Source organism: Cervus elaphus, chromosome 31 (genome assembly GCF_910594005.1).
Source record: "Cervus elaphus chromosome 31, mCerEla1.1, whole genome shotgun sequence".
NCBI classification, from domain to species: domain Eukaryota; kingdom Metazoa; phylum Chordata; class Mammalia; order Artiodactyla; family Cervidae; genus Cervus; species Cervus elaphus.
This window is the reverse complement of record NC_057845.1, coordinates 13627667-13654780: the sequence shown is the minus strand read 5'-3', so window position 1 is coordinate 13654780 and position 27114 is coordinate 13627667.

Here is a 27114-nt window from a genome sequence, read left to right as displayed (position 1 = left end):
TTTAAATCAGTAGACTGAGTAAAGCTGATTGTCCTGCATGTTGTGGGTGGGCCTCATCCAATTAGTCACAGGTATGAATAGAACAAAACAACAAACTCTCCCAAATACAAGGGGAAAATCTCCTGCCTGAAGGCCTTCAGACTTGCAGATTGACTTTTTGCCTGCCTTTCTCACTCAACCTGAAATATCAGTTTTCCCTGGGTCTTGAGCCTGCTGACTGCAGATTGAAATTATACCATCAGTTCTTCTGATACCTGAACTTTTGAACTCAGTCTGGAACTATATCTTTGACTCTGCAAGATCTTTATGTTACTGACTCACTCTGCAGATCTGTAGATTTGCCAAATTCCATAATCACCACTTATAAGGTCATACACACACACACACACACCCCCACACCCACACACACACATTATTTTTTCTTTTTTTTCTCTATTTCTCTGGAGAACTCTGACAAATTCATGTGTCCAGCATTGTGTATTTTGTGAAGTGAAATGAGAATCTTGATCACAATCAGTGATGTCTAGAACTCCAAAGAAGGTAGGGAATGTCTTAATAAGAATTCTTACATGACTTAACCACTGAACAACAATAAGAACTCTCAGTGTGGCTTCATTATGTGAAGAGACATGTGAGAATTTGATTTATATTATGGGCATTTGTGATGCACAAAAATCCCAGATTTCTTTCCCTCAATGGGGAAAACTTTCATATGGAAATTCTGTTGCTGCTGTTTGCCTGGCTAGATGGCCAGGTCATTGTCAGTGAGCAAAGATTCTGCAAAAATATGCAGATGAATCCAGTTGTTAGCCAAGATATTTGATGTTAAGATAAATGCATGAAATCTGACTACTGTAACTTGAATTCAGTATCTATCAGGGACCTTGGTCTGTGGTTTTCTTGAGTAGTTTTATCTGGCTCTGCTATCAGGATGAATATCTGATATTCATTGTATTCATTGTATCTGATATCAGTTGGTCTTTGTATTAGCTGGTCTCCTACAATACGTTTGGAAGTATCTCATTCTCCTTAACTTTTTGGAAGAGTTGGAGAATGATTGGCATTCACTTTTCTTTAAATTCTAGGTAGAATTCACCAGTAAACCACCTGGTCCTGGGACTTACTGGGGTGGTGGGGGCGGGGGGGAGGGGGGCAGGTTTGGAATACTGATTTCAAATCTTTATTAGTTGTAGGTCTGTAAAAATCTGTATAAAGTCTTTCTATTTCTTTATATTCAGCCTTGGTAGAGTGTATGTTTTTGAAAATTTATTCATTTCTTCTAGATTGTCTATTTAGTTGTCATATATTTGTTCACAGTAGTCTCTTGTAAACTTTTAAATTTTAATTTATTTACCATTTGTATATGTCCTCTTTTATTTCTAATATTGTTTGAGTCATGTCTTTTTTCTTAGTTAACTTTTCTAAATGTGTGCCAATTTTTTTAAATCTTTTATAAAAAAATTCATTCCATTTTTAAATTGTTTTTCTATTCATTTATTTTTGCTATACTATTTGTTTCCTTCCTTTTCCTAAGTTGGGCTTATTTTGCCCTTCTTTTTCTACTTCTGTTAGGTTGTAGTTATTTATTTGATTTTTTTTTTTCTTCTTTTTAATGTTGGCATTTGTTACTATAAACTTTCCTGTTAGTACCGCTTTTGCTGCATCTCACAAGTTTTGGTAAGTTGCAATTTCATTATCTCAAGATACTTCCTAATTTCTTTTGGATTTCTTCCTTGGCTCACTGGTCTTTAAAGACAGTATGTTAAATTTCTATATATTTGTGATTTTTTTTCAGAAACATTTATTTAGCATGATTTCAATCATCCTAAATTTGTTAATATATGTTTTGTGAGGTAACATTTGATTTATTCTGAATAAATTGTCCCAAATATGCTTGAAAAGAATGTATACAGGCATACCTCAAAGATGTTGTGGGTTTTGTTCCAAATCACCGCAGTAACCTGAAAATCACAATAAAGAAAGTCACACAATATTTTGCTATTGCTCCCCAGTGCACATAAAGGTTTCATTTTACTATGCTGTAGTTTTAACAAAAATACAAAACCAGAATTCCATGAGGGCAAATAAGGCAATCACATAACCTAGACTTGAAGGACAAGAGTGTGCAGCCAAAAAGTCTTCCTAGAGGAGATGAGACCTGAAGTTAGAGTAGAGGGATGGAAGCATTCTTATGGCAAAAGTCCACAGATGAGAATCTGGCCTGACCAAGGAACTCTATGCTGTGTGGTTGAGCTTGAGGCAGACACAACACAGGTTTGACTTTAATAATAAGAGGTGGCCGGATCAGATGGGTGTAAAGATACATTAGGCAAGAGGACTTCTCTGGTGGTACAATGGGTATGAGTAGATTCCCAAGAGGTGCAGTGGTAAGAAATCTGCCTGCAAATGAAGGAGACACAAGAGACAAGTGTTCGACCCTAAAATCAGGAAGACCTGCTGGAGAAAGAAATGACAACCCACTCTAGTATTCTCACTTGGGAAATCTCATGGACAGAGGAGCCTGGTGGGCTACAGTCTATGGGATTGCAAAGAGTTGGACACAACTGAGCATGCGTGCACACACACACACACACACACACACGATTAGTGTGAAATAGCATTATATCTAAAAGATGTACATATGTAATTTAAAAAGCACTTCATCATTAAAAAATTCAAACAATCATCTGAGCATTCAGTGAATCATAGTCCTTTGGCTGGTGGAGGGTCTTGTCTCAGTGTTGATGGCTGCTGACTGGTCAGGATGGTGCTTGCTGAAGGCCAAGCTGGGTGTGACAAGTTCATGAAATAAGACAACAATAAAGTTTGCCACATCAACTGACTCTCACAAATAATTTCTCTGTAGCATGGAGTGTTGGTAGATAGCATTTTATCCAGTGCAGAACTTCTTTCAAATTGGAATCAATCTTCTCAGACTGTGCTCCTGCTTTATCAATTAAGTTTATGCAATATTTTGAATCCTTTGTTGCCATTTCAACAATTTTCACAGCATCTTCACCAGTGATATATTTCATCTCAGGAAGCCATTTTCTTTGCTCATTCATAAGAAGCAACTCTTCATCATCAAAATTTTATTATGAGATTGCACCAATTCAGTCACATCTTCAGATTCTTCTTCTAATTCTAGTTTTCTTGCTTTTTTCACCACATCTGTAGTTTCTTCCTCTACCAGTCTTGAACCCTTCAAAGTCATCCATGTGGCCTGGAATTAACTTCTTTCACACTTCTGCTAATAATGAGATTTTAACTTCTTCTTATGAATTATAAATGTTCTTGATGGCATCTAGACTGGTGAACCCTTTCTAAAGACTTTCAATTTACTTTGCCAGATCCATCAGTAGGTAGAATCATAATCTAGGGCTTCCCTGGTGGTCCAGTGGTTAAGAGTCTGCCTTGCAATGCAGGGACACCAGTTTGATCCTTGGTCTAGGAAGATCCCACGTGCCACAGAGTAACTAAGTCCTGTGTCACAACTACTGAGCCCACACTCTAGAGCCCACAAACCACAAGTGCTGAGGCTGTGTCTAGAGCCTGAGCTCTACAATCAGAAAAGCCACTGCAATGAGAAGTTTGTATACCTCAAGAATAGCCACCACTTGCCACAATGAGAGAAAGCCTGCACCCGGCAACAAAGACCAAGTGAAGCCAAAAACAGCTAAATAAATACATAAAACTATATTTTAAAAAGAAGCATCACAATCTAGAGTAGATTACAACCTTATAAAGTGTATGTATTAATTCATAAGACTTGAAAGTCAAAATTACTTCCCGATCTATGGACTGCAGAATGGATGTTGTATTATCAAGCAGGGTAGCAGTTTAGTCACTAAGTTGTGTCTGACTCTTGTGACCCCATGGACTGTAGGCTGCCAGCCTCCTCTGTCAATGGGGATTCTCTAGGCAAGAATACTGGAGTGGGTTGCCAGTTCCTTCTCCAGGGCATCTTCCCATCCTAGGAATCAAACCTGGGTCTTCTGCATTGCAGGAAGATTCTTTATCAACTGAGCTATGAGGGAAGCCCACTGTTATCAATTGTGATAACTCATTATGCAATCTCATTGCACATCTCCATCAGAACTCTTAGGGTTCCAGGCACACTGTCAACCAAGCAGTAATTTTTTTGAAAGATTTTTTAATTTTTTTTCCTGAACAGTAGCTATTACCAGTGGGCTAAAAATGTTTGGCAAACCATGTTTTAAACAGATGTGCTGTCTTACAGGCACATTGCTTTTCCCCATTAGAAGCAGAGACAGAGTAGATTTAGCATGGTGGTGGTGGTGGTTTAGTCACTAAGTTGTGTCCGACTCTTGTGACCGCATAGACTGTAGCCCTCTGGGTTCCTCTGTCCATGGGATTCTCCAGGCAAGGATATGAAGTGGGCTGCCATTTCCTTCTCCAGGGGGACCGTCCCGACTCAGGAATCAAACCTGGGTCTCCTGCATGGCTGGCAGATTCTTTACCGACTGAGCTACAAGGGAAGCCACCATAGGATTCCTGAAATAGTAGATGAACATTGGCTTCAACTTAAAGTTACCAGCTTCATCAGCTCTTAACAAAAGAGTTAGTCTGTCCTATTGTAGCTTGAAGCCAAGCATTAACTTTTCATTTCTAGATATGGAAGCCCTAGATGGCAGCTTCTTCTAATATGACTTTTATCTACATTGAGAATCTCTTATTTCATGTAGGCATCTTCATTAATTATCTCACCTAAATGTTCTGGACAACTTGCTGCAGCCTCTGAATCCACACTTGCTGCTTTACCTTGCAGTTTTATGTAACAAAGATGGTTTCTTTCCTTAAACTCCATGAACAAACCTCTGCCTACTCCAAACTTTTCTTCAGCAACTGCCTCACCTCTCTCAGCCTTTACAGAATTGAAGAGCGTTATGGCCTTGCTCTGGATTAGGTATTAACTTAAAGGAATACTGTGGCTGGTTTTAGACCACTAAACTTTTCTCTGTTTCAACAATAAGGCTGTTTTGCTTTCTTACCATTTGTGTGTTCACTGGAGCAATGCTTTTCATCCCCGTCAAGGACTTTTCCTTTATGGTCACTGCTTGGGTAACTATTTGGCACAAGAGACATAGCTATGGCTTATCCTGCTTTCTTCATCCCTTCCTCACCAAACTTACTCACTTCTAGCTTTTGATTAAAAGAAAGACATGTGGTTTTTTTCTTTCACTTGAACATTTGTGCATTTATTAATTTGCCTAGTTTCAATATTCTCGTGTGTCAGAAAATATTGGGCCAGAGGAGGATGAGATGGGGTAACAGTCAATCAGTGGAACAGTCAAAACACCCAAAACAATTAAGCTCACCCATCTCATACAGATGCATCCTGGTGCTCCAAAACAATGCACTAGCACCAGCAAAGATCCCTACTCACAGGTCACCATCACAAAAATAGTTGCAAAGAGACAGTTTAAAATACTGTGAGAAAACCAAAATGTCATACTGAAGCCCAAGGTGAACACAAGCTTTTGGAAGAATGGTGCTAATAGACTTGTTCAATGCACAAACCTTCAGTTCGTAAAAATTGCAATATATGTGAACCACAGTAAAACAAAACACAATAAAATGCTTTATGCCTCTATTCTTATGCTATTGAGTAGAATATTCTATACGTGACTGTTAGGTTCACTTGGTCTATAGTTGATTCAAATTCTTTCTTTCCTTATTGACTTTCTTTCTGTCTAGCCATTATTGAAGGTGGGATATGAAGCTCCCTACTAAGAGTATGTTGCTACGTATTCGTCCATTTAGTTCTGTTAATATTTCCTTCATATATTTCAGTGTTCTAATATTAGTACATATGTTTATAATTGTTATACTCTGCTGATATACTTACACTTTTATCATTATAATGTTCTTTGTCTCTTTTGATTATTTTTGACTCCAAGTCTATTTCATCTAATATAAGTATGATCACTTCTGTTCTCTTTTAGCCACCAATAGCATGAAATATCTTTTTTCTTTTTAATTGTTTCATATTCACCATAGGTGTATTGTTAAACCTACTGAGTCACATAAACAAAATCTAGTTGGATTGTTATTTTTTTAAATCCATTTAGCCTATCCATGTCTTTTGATTTTGAAATTTAATACATTTATATTACAACAACTATAAGTGATCATTACAGTGCTACAGTTTTCTGTATTTGTTTAGTTATCTTTACCAATAAAAATATTTACTTATATATATATATTACTTATAAGATAAAGCTTATATTTTCATAAGCTTTAGCATTGCTGTTTTGAAACTTTTGGTTCAATTTGAAAATTCCCTTTAACATTTCTTATAAACACATCATGGTGATAAACTCACTTAACTTCTGCTTATTAAGAAAAGTCTTTATATTTCCTTCATTTTTGAAAAATAATTTTGCCAAATATAGTATGCTTAATTGGCAGGTTTTTTCCAATATATTATACCTGTAAATTAATATGAAGCCTAAGAAAAAGACAATGTGAAGACTTTAATATAATGACTGGTTTCTAAATGGTCAAATTCCTCTTTTGTTAAAAGTGGATGGTTAGTATACTGTATTGGTCTTTATCGTTTTGGCTTACTTCACTCTGTTTAACAGGCTCCAGTTTCATCCATCTCATTAGAAGCAAAAACCACTACAATATTGTAAAGTAATTAGCCTTCAACTAATAAAAATAAATTAAAAAAAAAAGTGGATGGTTATATAACCATGAAGATTAATGTCATGAAGTAATAAAACATTTAGAGAATTGAAATTAAGATGTATGATTGTTGGAGCAAATAGAATTCAACCATCATTTTACAAATTGACAATACATGTGAAAAAGGATGTGTGAGATATTCTATTTGTCAAACTGGTACTCATATGAAGTGAATTAAGGAAATTAATGTAAAAATATACAAAAAAGTTTAGTCTCCTTATATATATGATTTCCTGTTTACAGAATTATGTAGTTAGAAATTAGAATTGAAAAGAAGTGAAAAATATTCTTCTGGAAGTACTGGTAAAAATCATTATTTTCTTGTTGGCTTCTTTCATTTCCCTCGGTCTCTGAAGATGATCAGATAAAGTTTTGCCTTGCCTTGAAACTTTTCCGATACCTTCTGGAGATGATGAAATTCACTGTACAGTTTGAGACACTTGTATTATAAGACAACAGTAGATCGTTACCATGTTCAGTGTTCTCTTCAGAAGAAGAGCTTAGTAAGTGCTTGTGGTATTATCAAAAGGAACATAAAATGAGCTAATTAGTTTATAAAAATCAACTTTTAAATTGATATTGCCTAGTTTATTAGAGAGGAAATGGCAACCCACTCCAGCGTTCTTGCCTGGAGAATCCCAGGGACAGAGGAGCCTGGTGGGCTGCCGTCTATGCGGTCGCACAGAGTCGGACACGCCTGAAGCGACTTAGCAGCAGCAGCAGTTTATCGGAGGGACTTCTCTGGTGGCTCAGGGGTAAAGAATCTGCCTGCAGTGCAGGAGACCCGGCCTAGATCTCTGGGTTGATAAGATCCCCTGGAGGAGGGCATGGCAACCCACTCCTGTATTCTTGCCTGGAGAAATCCAGGGACAGAGGCGCCTGGCCGGCTCAGTCCATGGGGTCGCACAGAGTCGGACATGACTGAGGCAAGGAAGCAGCAGCAGCAGCAGCAGTTTATTAGAGATAGTATTCAAAATGATTATATAGATGTCCTATTTCTATTTTGTGTTTTGCTATCTTAACTATCCATAGTTTAAGATTTTGATAATTTATTCTAAAGCTAATATGATATAGTATATGCTCCCTTATTCTATGATCAGACTATATCCTGTGATTAAAGTGTTTTGGATATCTAATTATTTCCTAAAAATAAACTGTCTGAATGACTGGGTTTAGTTAGGCATTTTATCATATAATATAATCTGAAGGCCAAATTTTTCCAAAAATGCCAAGTCAGATATCACAGTTGTATTATACATCAGGTTCTATAAGAATTACCATATCAAAATAACTTTTTATTGTATTAAAATAACTTTGTAATTTAATTAAATCCACATCCTTCTTAAGTTTAAATATATTTTTGCATACTAAATAACATAAGCATATGTATAAAAAAGTTACATTTAAAACATTATTTATCCTTTTTCCTAATGTATACTGTGTTTTCAAGTTGGATTTTTAAATTCAGATGAATAACGTATAAGTTTTCTATAGTATTCTCATTATCCAAAAACAGTCACCACTGAGATTAGGTCTCAATCTTTTATATTTATAGGGTACACAGAGAGGTGTAAAGCTGTAGTGTTATATCCATGGGTATGGATATATACATAGGAATAATTACAAAATATGTTTTTATAAAAATAATATTTTTGATATTTCATGAGCTGTACTTTTATTATTGAACATATTAATTTTTCATGTTGGCGAGTATTTTTATTTGGTTTCAATAATTATTTAATTTCCCATTATGTGACTTAATATAAAAATTTTACAAGTTTGTAATATTGGATATTCATATTATATCAAATATTTATATCAAACATTTCATTTAAATAATACTGTACTGGACATCTTTATATTTAATATGTTCACAGTTTCTCATTATTTTCTTAGAAATATATTTGCAGTGCTCATTTATCTTATCAAAATTGAAACATTGCTTAAATCATTCCAGATATTCTTATTTACACATATTTAGTAATCTAATAATTTGACAATATTTCTTATTAAGAGTGTTTTCTTTAATCTAATACATAAATATGTAAAATAATATTTTAAAAGATATTGCATAAAATTTATGTTGATAAGTATTGAAAATAACAACATGACATTGATATTTTCTGGACTCTACAACCAGTGTAAACACTATTGTATGGAAAAAGACTGATACAAATAATCTTGCAAAATTCCTTGTTATTCTTAAGTGAAACATAGATTCGATTACACTGCATATCCATCTACTGAAATATTGATAGCTACTCATCACGGAAAACATCTACAGAAGAGTAATTGTTTTTGGAGTAGAGGTGAGGTATGATGTCAGTGAGTTATAACCTAAGTATGAAAATAATCTTACGTTGCAATGTGGATGTTTTTCAATCTGAAGTAAAAATGTCTAAACATCTTTCAATCAGTTAAAAAAATCATTGAGTGACATCTTCAGTTTCTAAATAATAACAAACCTGAATAGTAATAACCATTATAAATGCGTCTAGTTGTCTTTTATAGTCTCCAGTAAATATTTACAAAATTGTCTTATATAATATTGTTAGTATGAAAATTTTTAAAAACTGCAACTGCAAACAATGTGATTTATTTGAGTCACCACAGTGTAAATGAATAAACTGAAATTATAGCCTGAAATGCTGAAGGCTATTTGCAAGAATATTAAAGGACATACTACCGCCAGGTGGTAAAAAGTGTTTAGGGAAAATATTTTCCATATTTCTGACAAGTAACTACCAATCTCATTGCATTATGGTTAAATGAGATGTGTAGTAATTAACCAAATTATACATATGTTAATTTATTAACTGCAGCACACTTTATTTTAGAATTTCAAGCACTTTCACAAGAAGGAGATAGATATTGTTGTAGATGAGGCTCTCCCAGGGGGAAATAGGTTAGTTTCTCCTGTCTCTTACCTCTGAATCTGCTATTATATCTCTTCTTTGACCCTGGTACTCCTGTCTTTCTAAGGATTCTTTTTTTTTTTTTTTTGCTTTCTTAGGATTCTTGAGATTTCATTGGGCCAACCTGGATGATGCAGGAGAATCTCTCTATTTTAAAATCCTTAATTTCGTCTGCACTGTTCATTTCAGTGTATGATACAACATATTCTCTAGCTATGAAAATTAATATGGCATTCTTTTAAGGAACAATCTGCTATAATTCTCTTGACTTTGAATCTGTTTTTTTTTTTCCTATTTATCACATCTTTCTTTTGTTTTTCATTTTTTTCAGCCTTCTTTAGTTTGAACATTATTTCTGAATTCATTCTATCTCCCTTCCTATATACTAAGGATAAAGTTGTTATTACTTCTATGATTACAGTCTATGGGGTTGCAAAAGTTAGATATGACTCAGCCCTCAGCCACTAAACAGAAACATACAGCTTTATGTTGTCACAAAACAAGTTTTCTTTCTCTCTCTCTCTTTTTTTTTTTTTTTTTTAACAGCAGTATACTTCCATTTCTTCCTACAAATCGTTGGTTATATTCTTGCCGTATATGCTATAAGCTTCCAAAATATCAATTTTACTCTAAATTTTCAATTGAGCATAAGAAATTAAAGCTTTTACAGTTATATCTATGCAGTTATCATTCATAGTATTATTTATCCTCTGTCATGGATCTGGGTTTCTATCTGGAGATATAATATTTTCTTCTGTTTGAAGAACTCCTTTGAAATTTTTGTATTTCATGTATGTTGATAGTGAATTTTTTAAGATTTTTTTTTCTTTTACTTATTTATTTATTTCATTTACTTTTATCAGTTGGAGGCTAATTACTTTACAACATTGTAGTGGTTCCTGTCATACAATGAAGAATGGAACTGGAGGAATCAATCTGCCTGACTTCAGACTATACTACAAAGCCATAGTCATCAAGACAGTATGGTACTGGCACAAAGACAGAAATATAGATCAATGGAACAGAATAGAAAGCCCAAAGATAAATCCATGAACCTATGGACACCTTATCTTCGACAAAGGAGGCAAGAATATACAATGGAAAAAAGACAACCTCTTTAACAAGTGGTGCTGGGAAAACTGGTCAACCACTTGTAAAAGAATGAAACTAGAACGCTTTCTAACACCATACGCAAAAATAAACTCAAAATGGATTTTTTAAGATTTTATAAGCTGTCTTTATTTCATTTTCCTTTTGAAATGTATGTCACTTGGAAAGTAGATGTATTTTCAAAGTTTTTGTTGTTGTTTTGTTTTGATTTTTCAATTATGTTGATCTAATTGGATGAAAGAATGTTTTGTTTTGTTTGGTCCTTTTTGGTTTCGAAAGTATTTTAAGACTTTTAGTTTGCATCAATCATTTTTTCATCAATTTAGTGTGCATTTTTCTTAACTATGGAATGTATTTCTCTGTGTCTTTGAATGCCCGTTAATTTTGATTCCATGCCAAATAACGTAAATGTACCCTGTTAGGTGCTGATTAATTGCATTATTTAAAAATATTCTTGAGGGTTTTTTTTTTGTTTGTTTGTTTGTTTGTTTTTAGATACAATTAAGTTACTTGAAATCAATTGATCCTCTTACATCTGGATTTTAAGATTTCTTAGTATGATGTTTAATCTCTGGCTAATTTTTCATGACTATCAAGGTAAGGTCTAAATTTTCTATTCTATTCAACATCCATCAAGTATAACATTTTCTGCTTTTCCCACATGTGTTTTGCACAGTTCCTTCTATTATTTAGATATTAACTAGGTCTTTCTCTGGTCTCGGGTGAATTCCTCACTTGTGTGACCTAATCTGTACTCATGTCTATACAGTGTGATGAAGAATTTGCAGATCTCCAAAGTTCCTTTCTAGGCAGCTCATTCTTCCCTGGCTTTCTCGTACTCTGCCCTACAAAGTTTACCCATCTTGGTTTCCCTGGATTGCTATCTTAATTTCCTCAACTCAGGGTGACTGTGGATACTTCCTGGGTTCTCCTCCTTGTATTATAACCTATAAACTTTGTGGTTAGTAAGCTGGAAAAATTTTAGGGTTCAAATAATTTTTTCTCCCAACTCTTAAAGATCATCAGCCTCCCTTGCATATTAAGCATTGTTTTCTGAAGTGTTGTTTTACATATTTAAGCTAGTCTTTCAGTTATTCCAGTTCAGAAAATATTCCCTGTTATTCCAATAGAAGTACTTTCACATTTTTTTCAAATTTTAAGTTTCAGCAATTTTTAAATAATAGTAAAATTTCAAAAATACAAACAACATCCCTCTACATTCTATTTAATTCATTAGAATATTTTAATATTTTGCAATATTTTCTCCCTCTCAATATTTAAAAGCTTTTGCACCACATGAAAGAAGTTGTAGAAAGTATATGGTCAGCACTCAGTTTTGTAAATTTAGAATGGTTCCCTACTTCATATATCCTGACAATCATCTGATTATAGACATCACCAGTTCTTTGAACCTACATACTTCTATAAATAAATATCCTATGGTTTCTGAAGATTTAAAATTGTCTTTAATCTTTTTTTTCACATTCAAATTATAAATTAATGGCTATTTCTGTAGTAGCAGCACAGAAAGAAAATGACTTCTAAGTTTAATTTGCTAAAAGATGTACTAACTTCCCTAGAGAATAGTGATAAATGTTTAAGATACTCATTCATGTTGGTTTACATTCTAGTACTCACTGACCATCCCCCAGTACATTTGAACTTAACAACAGTGTGCAGCAGTGAATTGATATAAGTGGTTCATGGTGTTTCTCTGAAATGTATCACTTCCAGCAAAGTCTGTTGAAATCCTCCTTAAGTTCAATGCATGTTGCTTAAAATAGTATTCACACAGCTTTCTCAGCAATCTTGATGTTTGTAAAATAGGTAAAAATGGACTATGCCATACATGTAAAACTAATATAATATTGGAAGTCAACTATACTTCAAGAAAATGAGGAAACAATGTACTAGAATTCTAAAGGCAAACTTTGTCTTTAGAATTTTAATCAAACTGGTTTACTGCAGGAATAAAATATCTTGCCTCACAAATAGCTATAAAAGTTCCTACTACCCCCCAAGAAGTTATTTCTTAATAACAAATATTTATCAAATTGTGACTGCATTTGCAATATTTTTCTGTGGAATTCTAAAAGTTTCTGTTTTAGTATTTAGTCATTACTCAAATGTTACACTTCAGAATTTTGTTTTTAATAAATCTGCAAGAGTGCTCTAGTAACTTATTTCTAGCCATTGTGCAACATTATTAAGTAGTATTGAAATGGTTGTTTACATATTCAAATGTATGCATATACAAAATATTGGAAAACTTATACATTATCTTAAAGAAACATCATATTATGGCTTAGAAAAATAACTAACAGCTTATTGAACTGATAAAACTTAAAGAAACATCATATTATGGCTTAGAAAAATACCTAACAGCTTATTGAACTGATAAAATTTACAGTTGAATATAATTTTCCCAACTATAATCAAGAGTATAATCAAGCTTTAGTATATTGTGAGTAAATAACTTGAATTTTGTAAAACCCCATCTTTATGAACACTGTAGTGCTATCTGCTTCATTATCATTATGAAGATTGACTTGTTAAGCTGTCAAGGATGCAGTATGGTAATGAACAGATAATTACAAATCAATTGCAGTCAATCAACAGTTCCTTTAACTTCCCAGACTTTTCCTCCTCAGATTATTAAGTTGGATGTTATAAAGTTGTCACTTAATTCATTCAGATCTGGTGGGCCATTTTCCTAGCATAATTTTATATCATGACAGGAATTTAAAGTGAAATTAATCAATTTGTTGCTATTTCAAAGGAACCATTGAATTCGATCTTTAATAAACTAAAAATTATATTTCATTTTAATAAATTTAAATGGTAATATGTAAATAAACAAATTGTTAATCTATATGTACTATATCACTATTTTAAAGAGAAAACCGATGAACACCGAGAACACACTATGTACGAAAATTATGTATGTGTATGTTAGCAAGATCATTTTATTTTTAAGTTTCATCTTTGTTGTTTAGTCTGCAAGTAATGTTCAACATTTTTTGTGACCCCATGGACTGTAACATGCCAGGCCCCTCTGTCCATGGGATTTCCCAGGTAAGAAAACTAGAATGGGTCTCCATTTCATTCTCCAGGAAATCCTGATCCAGGAATGGAACCCACATTTCCTGCACTGACAGGCAAGTTTGTTACCACTGAGCCACCAGTGATGCCCTCTAGAACCGTTAAGTCTCATCTATTTCTCCCTCATTCCACCTCCATTCACCTTAAGATTTCCTTTGTTCCTATGAGATTAATTAGGTGACTTAGTTCATTACATTTGACCAGTATGGTTTTGTGAGTAAATATATACACACATATTTGTGTGTATACTTTTGTGTGCCAGTGTATAATAAAATACTCAATACTTAACACTGAAAAGTAATGAATAGATTTTTAAGTCAATTCCTTGTTTTGTTTTGTCTCAAGTTGAAGCAATTGAATAAGATAAATAAACTTTTAATTGTTGGCAGGATATCCCCACATTGGCATTTGCTTTTCATTTATAAAATTCCTTAATACAATAAATTATTGAAAATAAAATTTTATATTTCTATATTTGAGTGTCTACATATGAATATAGTATAATGTTGCATTCAATTAAGAAATCATGAAGTTTGATAAAATATTCTAACTAATATAGAGAAAATCAATGGGGGTTGTATTGTCCAATGTAATCTCTAGTAGCAAGTGAATTAGTAGAATACAGGGAATACATTTCTCACATGAATATCTGACATTAAAGAACCAATGTTTGAAAATGAAAGAGGAATGGGTCTGAGTAATTTATGCAAAAGTAGGACAATTATCTTATGCATTAGTAATGCAGCTTGCAATTTTAGCAACCTTTCTTTCTCTCACAGTTGAAGAGAATTGGAAAGATGCCTTAATCATTTCCACATCTGAAAGCCTTTATTTTCCTTTATGTTGGCTGGCAGCCTGTGGTAGATCAGTAAGGTCTGTGCCTGTCCAGATGCACAGAAAGCAATTGGCATGTCCATTTCATTTGTTTCTCTCTGGCTTTCAACTGCTACATTCATCCATTTTCTGGCTGTCCTTTTAATATTTGACACCAGTACCAGAAAGTGGTCATGTGCTTTTTGGTAAATAGGATAATGGCATAAAAATCTTGGAAAAAAGACATCAAAATAGACATTTCAATATCAAAAGAACTCTAATCCCCAGACAGTGCTCATTCTCTCCTAGATAAACAGCTGCTAGATTAACAGAACTATTTTAAAAAGTCAATTTTCACATTGTAAAACTTGTCAGTAAACATTGATCAAGGTAATCTCTCAAGATTCATTATTAATTCTATATAAACATATGTCATGATTGTTTGGCATATTCATTGGGAAAAAGGGGAAGGCAAATGGCAGAAAGTTGAAAAGATCAAGTTGGCTTTTTCTGCAAAGCATGGATTCAAGTGTACAAGTGTACTCCATAAAAATTGGATTGGTGTCAGGATCAGAACAGGAGGCTAACTGGCTGGGTCCAAGTGTGTGCTGGAACTGGTCCTTGAAAGCTGACTCATGAAAGCAAATTTTAGGGAATTTCACAAGTCAGTTGTTGAATATACCCATCCTTATAAAGTGAATTTTAGCAAATTAGAATGAAATAAATATATTAAAATCAAAAGTACTAAGTATGTGAGCTTTTCATCTCAACTCAATATTCAATAAGTTTAATTTTATAGTTTAAAATTATTATCCATCAGTTCAGTTCAATCGATCAGTTGTGTCTGACTCTTTGCAGCCCCATGGACAGCAGCACGCCAGGCTTCCCTGTCCATCACCAACATGGTTATAATATTTACATCATGGAGAAAAGCAAAAGTACAGATTGGTAATAATATGTGTCAGCTTGATCCTTGACCTGAGACTTAGAGCCTAGAACTTAGATGTGACTATGGCTCAGTGAGTAAAGAATCTGCCTGCAATACAGGAGACATGGAGACCTGGGTTCGATTCCTAGGTTGGGAAGATACCCTGGAGGAGGAAATGGCAACCCACTCCAGTATTCTTGCCTGGAAAATCCCATGGATGGAGAAGCCTGGCGGGCTATAGTCCAGAGAGTCACAAAGAGTCAGACACAATTGAGCGACTAAACAAACACATATATCCTTTACTGGAAAGATCTTCTAAGCTAGAACAGTAGAATCTCTGTGACAAAAGAAAGCAATTAAAGACTAAAGAAATTTTATCAATGGGACTTGGCAGTGGAATTAATCAATATAAATAAATATTTAAGCACTGAAGAATAGGAAATTAATGCTCATAGAGATAAAAAAAAAATGCAAGGCATCTTACAAAGGCTGACAACCAATACACCTTTCATCACTGAGCTGGCCTTCTTCAGAGACAGACCTGTGACTGTAATATATTCATTCATTTAGAAATATATAAATACATACACAAATAAGGCTGATCTATATGCTGGTCATGAGTATATTTTTATATTAAGCAAATCTTTTATGGCCTTTGACCTTCTGAACTGATTATACTCTGAAGTAGAAATAAAACAACAAGCAAGTAAATAAATATATCATGAACTGTGGAAAGAAAAATGAATTAAGAAGTAGAGAGTGATATAAATGAGAATAATTATGATGGGGCTGTAAACTGAATTAAATAAAGCAATAATTGAAAACTTCTGATAGAAAAGGATACCAGTGGATATTCTAATCACATTTTTCTCCTTGCTAAAAGTTAATATGTCACCTGAATATTTTGCTCTAAGTGAAAATTTCTCAAGTAGAGGCTATCTTTCTACCATACGTGATTACCCTAAACCCTTGATCCCAGGGTTGAAAAGATCCCCTGGAGAAGGAGATGGGAATCCAGTATTCCTGACTAGGAAATCCCATGGACATAGGAGCTTGCTGGGATACAGTCCATGGAGTCGCAAAAGAGTCAAACATGACTCAGGGACTCAATAACTAACTCTGTCTTTGAGCCTCAAGGAAAATGCCCTCACAGACACTCTTATTTACAAATTGAGCCTTTTTTCTTCTCTAGAATTCTTGCCTTGAGATTTTAACTTCAGGTCCCATTCCTTTGGGCTTTCCAGGTGGTGCTAGTGGTGGGGAAAAAAAAAAAAAAGACAAAAACAAAAAAACCAAACAAACAGAAAACCTGCCAATGCAGGAGATAAAAGAGACCAGGTTCCATTATCTGGTCAGAAAGATCCCCTGGAGAAGGGCATGGCAACCCACTCCAGTATTCTTGCCTGGAGAATCCCATGGACAAAGACGCCAGGCAGTCTTCAGTTCATAGGGTCTCAAAGAGTTGGACAAAACTGAAGCAACTTAGCATGCACCAATTGCTTTTGCTGCCATTTGCAGCAAAAAAATTGATGCATATTATTATAAAATGATCAGTCATATAGGGACTCATATCATTTATCATTTTTATCTTAAACAAAATTTAAAAAAAGTGAAAGTACATTCATATGATGGCCAAAGGAAAACATGCATGTATGATATGTATACATATATACTTACTTATATATAATATCAGTTCAGTTCAGACACTCAGTCGTGTCTGACTCTTTGAGACCCCATAACTGCAGCACACCAGACTTCCCTGTCCATTATCAGCACCCAAGGTTTGCTCAAACTCATGTCCATCAGGTCTGTGATGCCATCCAACCATCTCATCCTCTGTCATCCCCCTCTCCTCCTGCCTTCAATCTTTCCCAGCATCAGGGTCTTTTCCAATGAGTCAGTTCTTTGCATCAGGTGGCCAAAGTATTGGAGTTTCACCATCAGTCCTTCCAATGAATATTCAGGGCTGATTTCCTTTTGGATAGACTGGTTGGATCTCCTTGCAGTCCAAGGAACTCTCACGAGTCTTCTCCAACACCACAGTTCAAAAGCATCAGTTCTTCCAGCACTCTGCTTTCTTTATAGTCCAACTCTCAGATCCATACATGACTACTGGAAAAACCATAGCTTTGACTAGATGGATCTTTGTTGGCAAAGTAATGTCTCTGCTTTTTAATATGCTGTCTAGTTTTGTCATAATTTTTCTTCCAAGGAGTAAGCGTCTTTTAATTTCATGGCTGCAGTCACCATCTGCAGTGATTTTGAAGCTCAAAAAGTCAGTCTGTCACTGTTTCCACTCTTTCCCCATGTATTCGCCATGAAGTGATGGGACCAGATGCCATGATCTTAGTTTTCTGAATGTTGAGTTTTAAGCCAACTTTTTCACTCTCCTCTTTCACTTTCATCAAGAGGCTCTCTAGTTCTTCTTCACTTTCTTCTGTAAGTGTGGTATCATCTGCATATCTGAGGTTGTCTAGTATTCTCATCTTTTGAAGAATTTCCCACAGTTTTTTGTGATCTACACAGTAAAATGCTTTGAAAGTGAAGTGAAATTCGCTCAGTCATGACCAACTTTTTAAGACCCCATTGGTATAATCCATGGAATTCTCTAGACCAGAATATTGGAGTGGGTATCCTTTCCTTTCTTCAGGGGATCTTCCCAACCCAGCGATCGAACTCAGGTCTGCAACCCAAATTGCAGATGGATTCTTAATCAGCTGAGCCAAAAGAGAAGCCCAAGAATACTGGAGTGGGTAGCCTATCCCTTGTCCAGCAGATATTCTTTGGTGTAATCAATAAAGCAGAAGTAGATGTTTTTGGGGGAATCCTCTTGCTTTTTATATGAGCCAACGGAATCTGACAATTTGATATCTGGTTCCTGTGCCTTTTCTAAATCCAGCTTGAACATCTGGACATTCATGGATCACATACTGTTGAAGCCTAGTTTGGAGAATTTCGAGCGTTACTTTGCTAGCCTGTCAGATGTGTACAATTGGGTGGTAGTTTGAAATTCTTTGGCATTGTCCTTCTTTGAGATCCAAATGAAAACTGACTTTTTCCAGCCCTGTGGCCACTGCTGAGTTTTCCATATTTGCTGGCATATTGAGTGCAGCACTTTAACAGCAATATCTTTTAGGATTTTAAACAGCTGAACTGGAATTCTGTCACCCCCACTAGCTTTGTTCATCATGATGCTGACTAAGGCCCTCTTGACTTTGCATTCCAGGATGTCTGGCTCTGTGTGAGTGATCAGACGCTCATGGTTATCTGGGTCATGAAGTTTTGTTTGTTTGTTTGTTTTTTAATATAGTGCTTCTGTGTATTCTTACCACCTCTTCTTAATATGTGCGTATATATATATAGTATATCTGCATAATATATATATATATTTATACATAATGATATATATTTCAAAAGATTGTATAACCTTTTAAAATCATATACAGAAACATTAAAATAACTTCCTTGTTGAATTATGGGGCTAGAAATCCAAATACTGAAGTTTTTTTGAACTGGTTATTATGACTTATTAAAATGGACATTTTGTTCAGTGATGTGCCTGGTTTTGTTACTTTATTTATTGAATTCTATTATTTACAAAATTAATGTTTTTATAGTGATTCTTATGGACTAGGTTTTCTTCTAATTGTTGTACATATATTTATTCATCAATTTTTTACAATAAGCACTATAGGGTATATTTATAAATGAAGAAACTCAGAAGGCAATTGCCTAAATAACAAACCACAGGGCTTTTGACTAGCAGATTTGAAATTTACATATTCACTCTCTGACTTTTCACTAACTACTACTCTATATTCCTCTCTTAAGTGAGTCATCTAATATATAAACATTTATTAATTTTTACCTTGATGAGTCAAGTGGGAACTTTTTAAGCTCCAGAAGAAAATTAAAATTGGAAAGTTATGTTAGTGTTTCAAGGAAATCCTCATGATTATTAAAATGCAAAGAAAAAAAATCTGAGAATTAATTTTAAGACAATCTAAATATGCACTTGATAAGAAGCAAATTCTGAAGTTACATTTAAATTAAAAAAATGCCATTATGAGGAAAATAGTTACTGGTTCATCTACAGTTTAGTTCAGTTCAGTCGCTCAGTCATGTCCGACTCTTTGCGACCCCATGGACTGCAGCACGCCAGGCCTCCCAGTCCATCACCAACTCCTGGAGTTTACTCAAACTCATGTCCATCAAGTTGGTGATGCCATCCAACAATCTCATCCTCTATCATCCCCTTCTCCTCTTGCCTTCAATCTTTCCCAGCATCAGGGTCTTTTCCAGTGAGTCAGTTCTTTGCATCAGGTGGCCAAAGTATTGGAGTTTCAGCTTCAGCATCAGTCCTTCCAATGAACATTCAGGACTGATTTCCTTTAGTATCAACTGGTTGGATCTCCTTGCTGTCCAAGGGACTCTCAAGAGTCTTCTTCAACACCACAGTTCAAAAGCATCAGTTTTTTGGTGCTCAGCTTTCTTTATAGTTCAACTCTCACATCCATATATGACTACTGAAAAAACCATAGCCTTGACTAGATGGACCTTTGTTGGCAAAGTAATGTCTCTGCTTTTTAATATGCTGTCTAGGTTGGTCATAACTTTCCTTCCAAGGAGCAAGTGTCTTTTAATTTCATGGCTGCAATCACCATCTTCAGTGATTTTGGAGCCCAGAAAAATAAAATCAGCTACCTTTTCCACTGCTTCCCCATCTATTTGCCATGAAGTGATGGGACCAGATGCCATGATCTTAGTTTTCTGAATGTTGAGCTTTAAACCAACTTTTTCACTCTCCTCTTTCATTTTCATCAAGTGGCTCTTTAGTTCTTCTTCACTTTCTGCCATGAGAGTGGTTCTATTTGCATATCTGAAGTTATTGATATTTCACCTAGCAATCTTGATTCCAGCTTGTGCTTCATCCAGTCCAGAGTTTCTCATAATGTATTCTGTATATAAGTTAAATAAGCAGGGTGGCAATATATAACCTTGATATACTCATCTTCATGTCCTTGAAAAAGAAAATGTGACTTCAAAGAGCATATAGCATAACAAAACTGAACTACACAAATTTATCCTATAGTAGATGATCTCTGTGATTAAATTTCTCAATAACTACATGTTTAATACCATAGTAAACTATAAGTTATTTTTCAAATATTTAAAGTCCAAAGGACATCTTTTAACTAATCTGGCCTTCACAGAACTCAATAGTCTAACTTTAATTGAAAATTGCAAGTTAGTTTTCAAAAATGCTTAAATAGCTCCCTGGGGCTACCTTAAGTGGTTAAAGAACTTTGCTCATTAGAGTATTTGTTTAAATATTTCATTTGTGCTAAACACATAAACTTCAAAATGCAATCAGTTTATAGAAGTTTTATTTAAAGATTCTCCTCGTCTTCCTTGTTATCTATTTACATAATCAGGAGAAGTATAAATATAATTTTTCTAGCCAAGAATCTATAATAATTTTGTGAATTTCTGGTGATTAATTAGAAACAGATGTAAAGAAATAAGGGTTTTACATTTAACAGTAAGTACTATCGTTCAATTCCCTTTTTTAGCTTAATATCTTCTCTAAAATTAAAGGTAGTCAGAAACATTCATATAAGATATATAAAATAGTACAACTAATTGCTTTTCATTTAAAATGAAATTTGGTAAGTTTTCAAAGATCTAAAAGATGATTAGTTTTCAATGAATACTATTTTGTGTAGACTAAGGCATTAGGGGTTCTCTGGTACCTTAGATGGTAAAACAACAAGAACAACAACAACAAAATGTGTGCCTGCAATGCTGGAGACCCTAATTTGATCCCTGGGTCAGGAAGGTATCCCTGGAGAAGGGAGTGGCTACCCACTCCAGTATTCTTTTCGAAGGACAGATCATGGGGTCACAAAGAATCAGGCATGACTGAGCAACTAACACTTTCACTAAGACATTAGAGTTTCCAAGACTGCATAAACTTGGAGAGCATTCTGCTCAAACAGAAAACTAGGTTTTCTTCTCGATTTAAAACACAAGTTTTCAATGAGAAACATTAATCAGACTCTATTTATAAACTCTAAATTATCTTAAAATTATCAATCATTGTATGAATAAGGATGTTTATTTTCATTCTTTTTTTTCCCTTGGAAGATGGGTAAATTTTAACTAATATGTTCAAAACATATATAATTAGGAATCTTCATCAATTAAAAAAAATATTAAGCAAAATGATAACTTTGTGATAATTTGCATATGATTATTTTGTGGATTGTATTTCTACTTCATATCTTGGAAATATCTGGTAATATGAACATGGAGAGAAACTCAATGGCCTTCTAAAGAAGATGGACTTATCTGTCACAGAGAATGTTGCACATATTCCCATAAATGTTGAACATCTGTAAAGCAGAGACTGTACATCAAATGATGTTATTAAGAAATTAAAAAGAACCTACTGAATGATAGAAAATATCTGCTTATCATAATTTTGGTAAAGGTTTAATATCTAACATATAAAGAATCCTTATACCAAACAATAAAAATCAGCAAACCAATTAAAAATGCACAAAGGACTTTTATAGTCATTTCACTAAAAGATATATACAAATGGACAATAAACACATTAAGAGATTCTAAATCTCATTAATCATTAGGAAGATACAAATCAAATCAAAGTCACATTGAAATACCACTTTACACATATGGCTATAATAAAAAAATAATAATAATAATTTTTGGGAAAGATGTGTAAATTGAAACTCTCATATATTGCTGGTGGAACTGTAAAATGGTGCATCCACTGTGGAAAACATTATAATGGTTCCTCAAGCTGTTAAATGAGGAGTTAGTATATGACATAGCAGTTTATTCCTAGGGATGTACCCAAAGGAAAACTGAAAACAGGAACTCAAACAGATTTCATTGAAGCATCATTCAAAATAGCCAATAGGAGGAAACAGCCTAAGAGCCCAACAGATGAATAATAAATAAAACTTGGCAATGGAATATTATGAACCATAAAAAAGAATGAAATTTTGATAAATATTGTAACATATGAAAATTAAAATCCCTATGCTAATTAAGATAGCAAAAACATTGCATAATTCCACTTGTATGAAATATCTGAAATACGCAAATTTAAAAGAGAAACTATTACAAGTTACCCAGGAGTAGCGGAAGGTGAGAACAATGGTTTACTGCTCAGTGAGAGCCAAGTTTCTGTTTTGGCTAACAGAAAAGTCACGAGTGTTGCGCAACATTGTGAATGCCATTAATACCACTCCATTTTACACTTAAAATGGTTAAAATGACAAGTCTTATGTAGTAATGAAATAGTTTAAAATATGATAGATATAGAATTTTAAAATTGGCTATCATAAATTAGTCCAGAATTTCCATTAAAAAATTATATCAAGTGTAAAATGGTATAAATACAGTCTGGCATGAAGATATTTAAAAAATAAAGCCAACAAAAGCAGTATATGAGATATGTTTTTCACTTCATAAATTCTAGAAAGTAAGAATTTATATTTTTCTCTGTGATACTTGTGTCTTTCTTAAGATAAGATATGCATGAAAGCACGTTGTTCCACTGCACATGCAGACAGATGAGATCAATTCACTAGGAGGCAAAAAATATTCAGAATTTAAATACAGCATTGAGACAGTCTTGTGTTTGACATTCTGAAATTTCTATCACACTTGGGCATCTAGGAAGAACCTAACAAAGTGAATATTTGAGTATCTAAATAAGCAGGGTGCAGGAATTCAGTTTATTCTCCTGACTTCACAGTCTTTACACCCCTATATGATTTATAATAGTTTCTCAAGATTAGGTAAATGTATATAATCTGAATCTTTTCTCTTGAAGCTTGAATGAACACTGGCATAAGCCTGAATCAAAGATTATATCCCTATATAACCACAGATCTCAATTTTTCCACTCCAGAATGTGTATATAAGTTCATTGTTTATGCTCCCCACCTCCAAAAAGCACATGTTTTATGAGATGCTCTGATTAGATATTATGTCCTGTTTAACCTATTCCATCAGTGCCAGGTCCAAATTCCCATCATATACTCAAAATATATATGCCAAGCAATTTTTTTTTTTTTTTGAAGTGAAATAGAATCAAGAAGGCCCACTGAGAAATATTGAGAACTTTGACTACACAAAAATTTTGCACAGGAAAAAAAATTCCATAGAAAAGGCATAGGTAAATTGTAAAATAGATCTTTATAACATATTTTAACCAATGTACTAATTTAATCATATTTTAATTTATCATGTATATACGGAACTAAAGAGGATCAGCATTAAAAGCTCAAAGCAAAACAAATGGGAAAATGCATTATCAAGGATTAGTTATCTGATCTCCAGCATTGCAGGCAAATTATTCACCATCTGAGCCACCAGGGAAGCCTCATTATTAAAATAGAGTGAAGGTAAGGAATTGTCTTAATTCCTTAACTGTTGCCCAGTTCCTTGTGTAAGTTAATTTGCTCTTGTTGTTTAGTTGCTAAGTCATGTTCAACTCTTTTTGTGACCTCATGGACTGTAGCATGCCAGGCTCTTCTGTCCATGCGATTTCTCAGGCAAGAATACCAGAGTGGGTTGCCATTTCCTTCTCCAGGGGATCTTCTGAACCAAGGAATTGAAACTGCATTTCCTGCATAGACAGGTGGATTCTTTACCATTGAGCCATCTGGAAATCCTCAGTCAATGAGCAAAATATATTATATAAGGACAAAAATTTGAGTAAATTACGGTAAATGTCTTTCATTAAGCATTTTTTCTTTTGGCTTTAAAGTACAAGAAAATGTTTCACACACCAATGTTTCTAAATATAATAAATATTAATAGCATGAGTCCTTTATTAGCACTGAACGACCTGACATTTCTTTACAACTATCCTAAGGTTTCCCTGGTGGCTCAGTGGTATAGACTCAGCCTGCAATTCAGGAGATCCGGGTTCAATCCCTGGGTCAGGAAGATCCTCCGGAGGTGGGCATGGAAATTCACTTTAGTACTCTTGCCTAGAGAATGCCATGGACAGAGGAACCTGGCAGGCTGCAGTCCATAGGGTTGCAAAGAGTTGGACATGACTGAAGCAACTAGGCAGCAGCATCCTACAGGCAAGTATTACATGGGTCATACAGAGTAATTCTTCACTAAGTACTCTGCTTTCTCTCGTTCATCTGCACAAGCTATAGATGGATATCTGTTAAAAACTTTAATAGAGGGACTTCCCTGGGGGTGCAACCAGTTAAGACTCTCTGCTCTCAGTGCAAGGGGCCAAGGTTCTATCCCTCATTAGGGAATTACATCCCAGATGCCACACCTAACACCCAGGGCAGCCAAATAAATAATTTTGCAAAAGTTTATTTTATTTTTTTTCTGTATGAGAGAAAACAATGAGGATTATTTCAGAAAAATCTTCAGAAAGAACAAAATAAGTTAATCGGAGAGATAGATACCACCTCTCTAAAGATAAATAATATTTGTTGGTATTACTTATGATTATTAGTATTTAATCACAATTAGTTGTTAAACTAATCATTATTAGTTATTAAACCACAGTCTCAGAAAACTAAACAATCTAATCACATAGACCACACCCTTGTCTAACTCAATGAAACTATGAGCCATGCCATGTGGGGCCACCCAAGATGGACAGGTCATGTTAGAAAGTTCTGACAAAATGTGATCCACTGGAAAAGAGAATGGCAAACCACTTCAGTATTCTTGCCTTGAGAGCCCCATGAACAGTATGAAAAAGAAAAAAGTTAAGACACTGAAAGATGAGCTCCCCAGGTCAGTAGGTGTCCAATAAGCTACTGGTGATTGGTGGAGAAATAACTCCAGAAAGAATGAAGAGACAGAGCCAAAGCAAAATCAACACACAGCTGTGGATGTGACTGGTGATGGAAGCAAGGCCCAATGCTGGAAAGAGCAATATTGCATAGGAACCAGGAATGTTGGGTCCATGAATCAAGGTAAATTGGAAGTGGTCAAACAGGAGATGGCATGAATGAACATCAACATTTTAGGAATCACCAAACTAAAATGGGCTGGAAGAGGTGAATTTAACTCAGATGACCATTATATCTACTACTGTGGGCAGGAATCCCTTAGAAGAAATGGAGTAGCCATCGTGGTCAACAGAAGAGTCTGGAATGCAGTACTTGGATGCAATCTCAAAAATGATAGAATGATCTCTGAGGCAAACCATTCAATATCACAGTAATCCAAGCCTATGCCCCGACTGGTAATGCTGAAGAAGCTGAAGTTGAATGGTTCTATGAAGACCTACAAGATCTTTTAGAACTAACACCCAAAAAAGATGTCCTTTTCATTATAGGGGACTGGAATGCAAAAGTAGGAAGTCAAGAAATACCTGGGTAACAGGCAAATTTGGCCTTGAAGTACAGAATGAAACAGGGCAAAGGTTAATACAGTTTTGCCAGGAGAACACACTGGTCATAGCCAACACCTTCTTCCAACAACACAAGAGAAGATTCTACATATGGACATCAGCAGAAGATCAATACTAAAAACAGATTGATATATTCTTTGCAGCCAAAGATAGAGAAGCTCTGTACAGTCAGCTAAAAACAACACTGCGACTGACTGTGGCTCAGACCAATTCAGTTCAGTTGCTCAGTCGGATCTGACTCCCTGTGAACCCATGAACCTCAGTACGCCAGGCCTCCCTGTCCATCACCAACTCATGGAGTTTACCCTGATGCATGTCCATTGAATCAGTGATGCCATCTAACCATCTCATCATTTGTTGAACATTTCTCTTCCTGCCTTCAATCTTTCTCAACATCAGGGTCTTTTCAAATGAGTCAATTCTTTGCATCAGGTGGCCAAAGTATTGGAGTTTCAGCTTCAACATCAGTCCTTCAAGTGAACACCCAGGACAGATTTCCTTTAGGATGAACTGGTTGGATCTCCTTGCAGTCCAAGTGTTCTTCAAAAGTCTTCTCCAACACCACAGTTCAAGAGCATCAATTCTTCTGCACTCGGCTTTCTTTATAGTCCAACTCTCACATTAATTCATGACTACTAGATAAACCATAGCCTTGACTAGATGGACCTTTGTTGACAAAGTAATGTCTCTGCTTTTTAATATGCAGTCTAGGTTGGTCATAACTTTCCTTCCAAGGAGTAAGTGTCTTTTAATTTCATGGCTGCAATCACAATCTGCAGTGATTTTGGAGCCCAAAAAACTAAAGTCAGCCACTGTTTCCCCATCTATTTGCCATGAAGTGATGGGACTGGATGCCATGATCTTAGTTTTCCGAATGTTGAATTTTGAGCCAACTTTTTCACTCTCCACCCTCACTTTCATCAAGAGGCTCTTTAGCTCTTCTTTGCTTTCTGACATAAGGGTGGTGTCATCTGCATATCTGAGGTTATTGATATTTCTCCCGGCAATCTTGATTCCAGCTTGTGCTTCATCCAGCCTAGCTTTTCTCATGATGCACTCTGCATATAAATAAGCTTAAATAACCTTAAATAAGCAGGGTGACA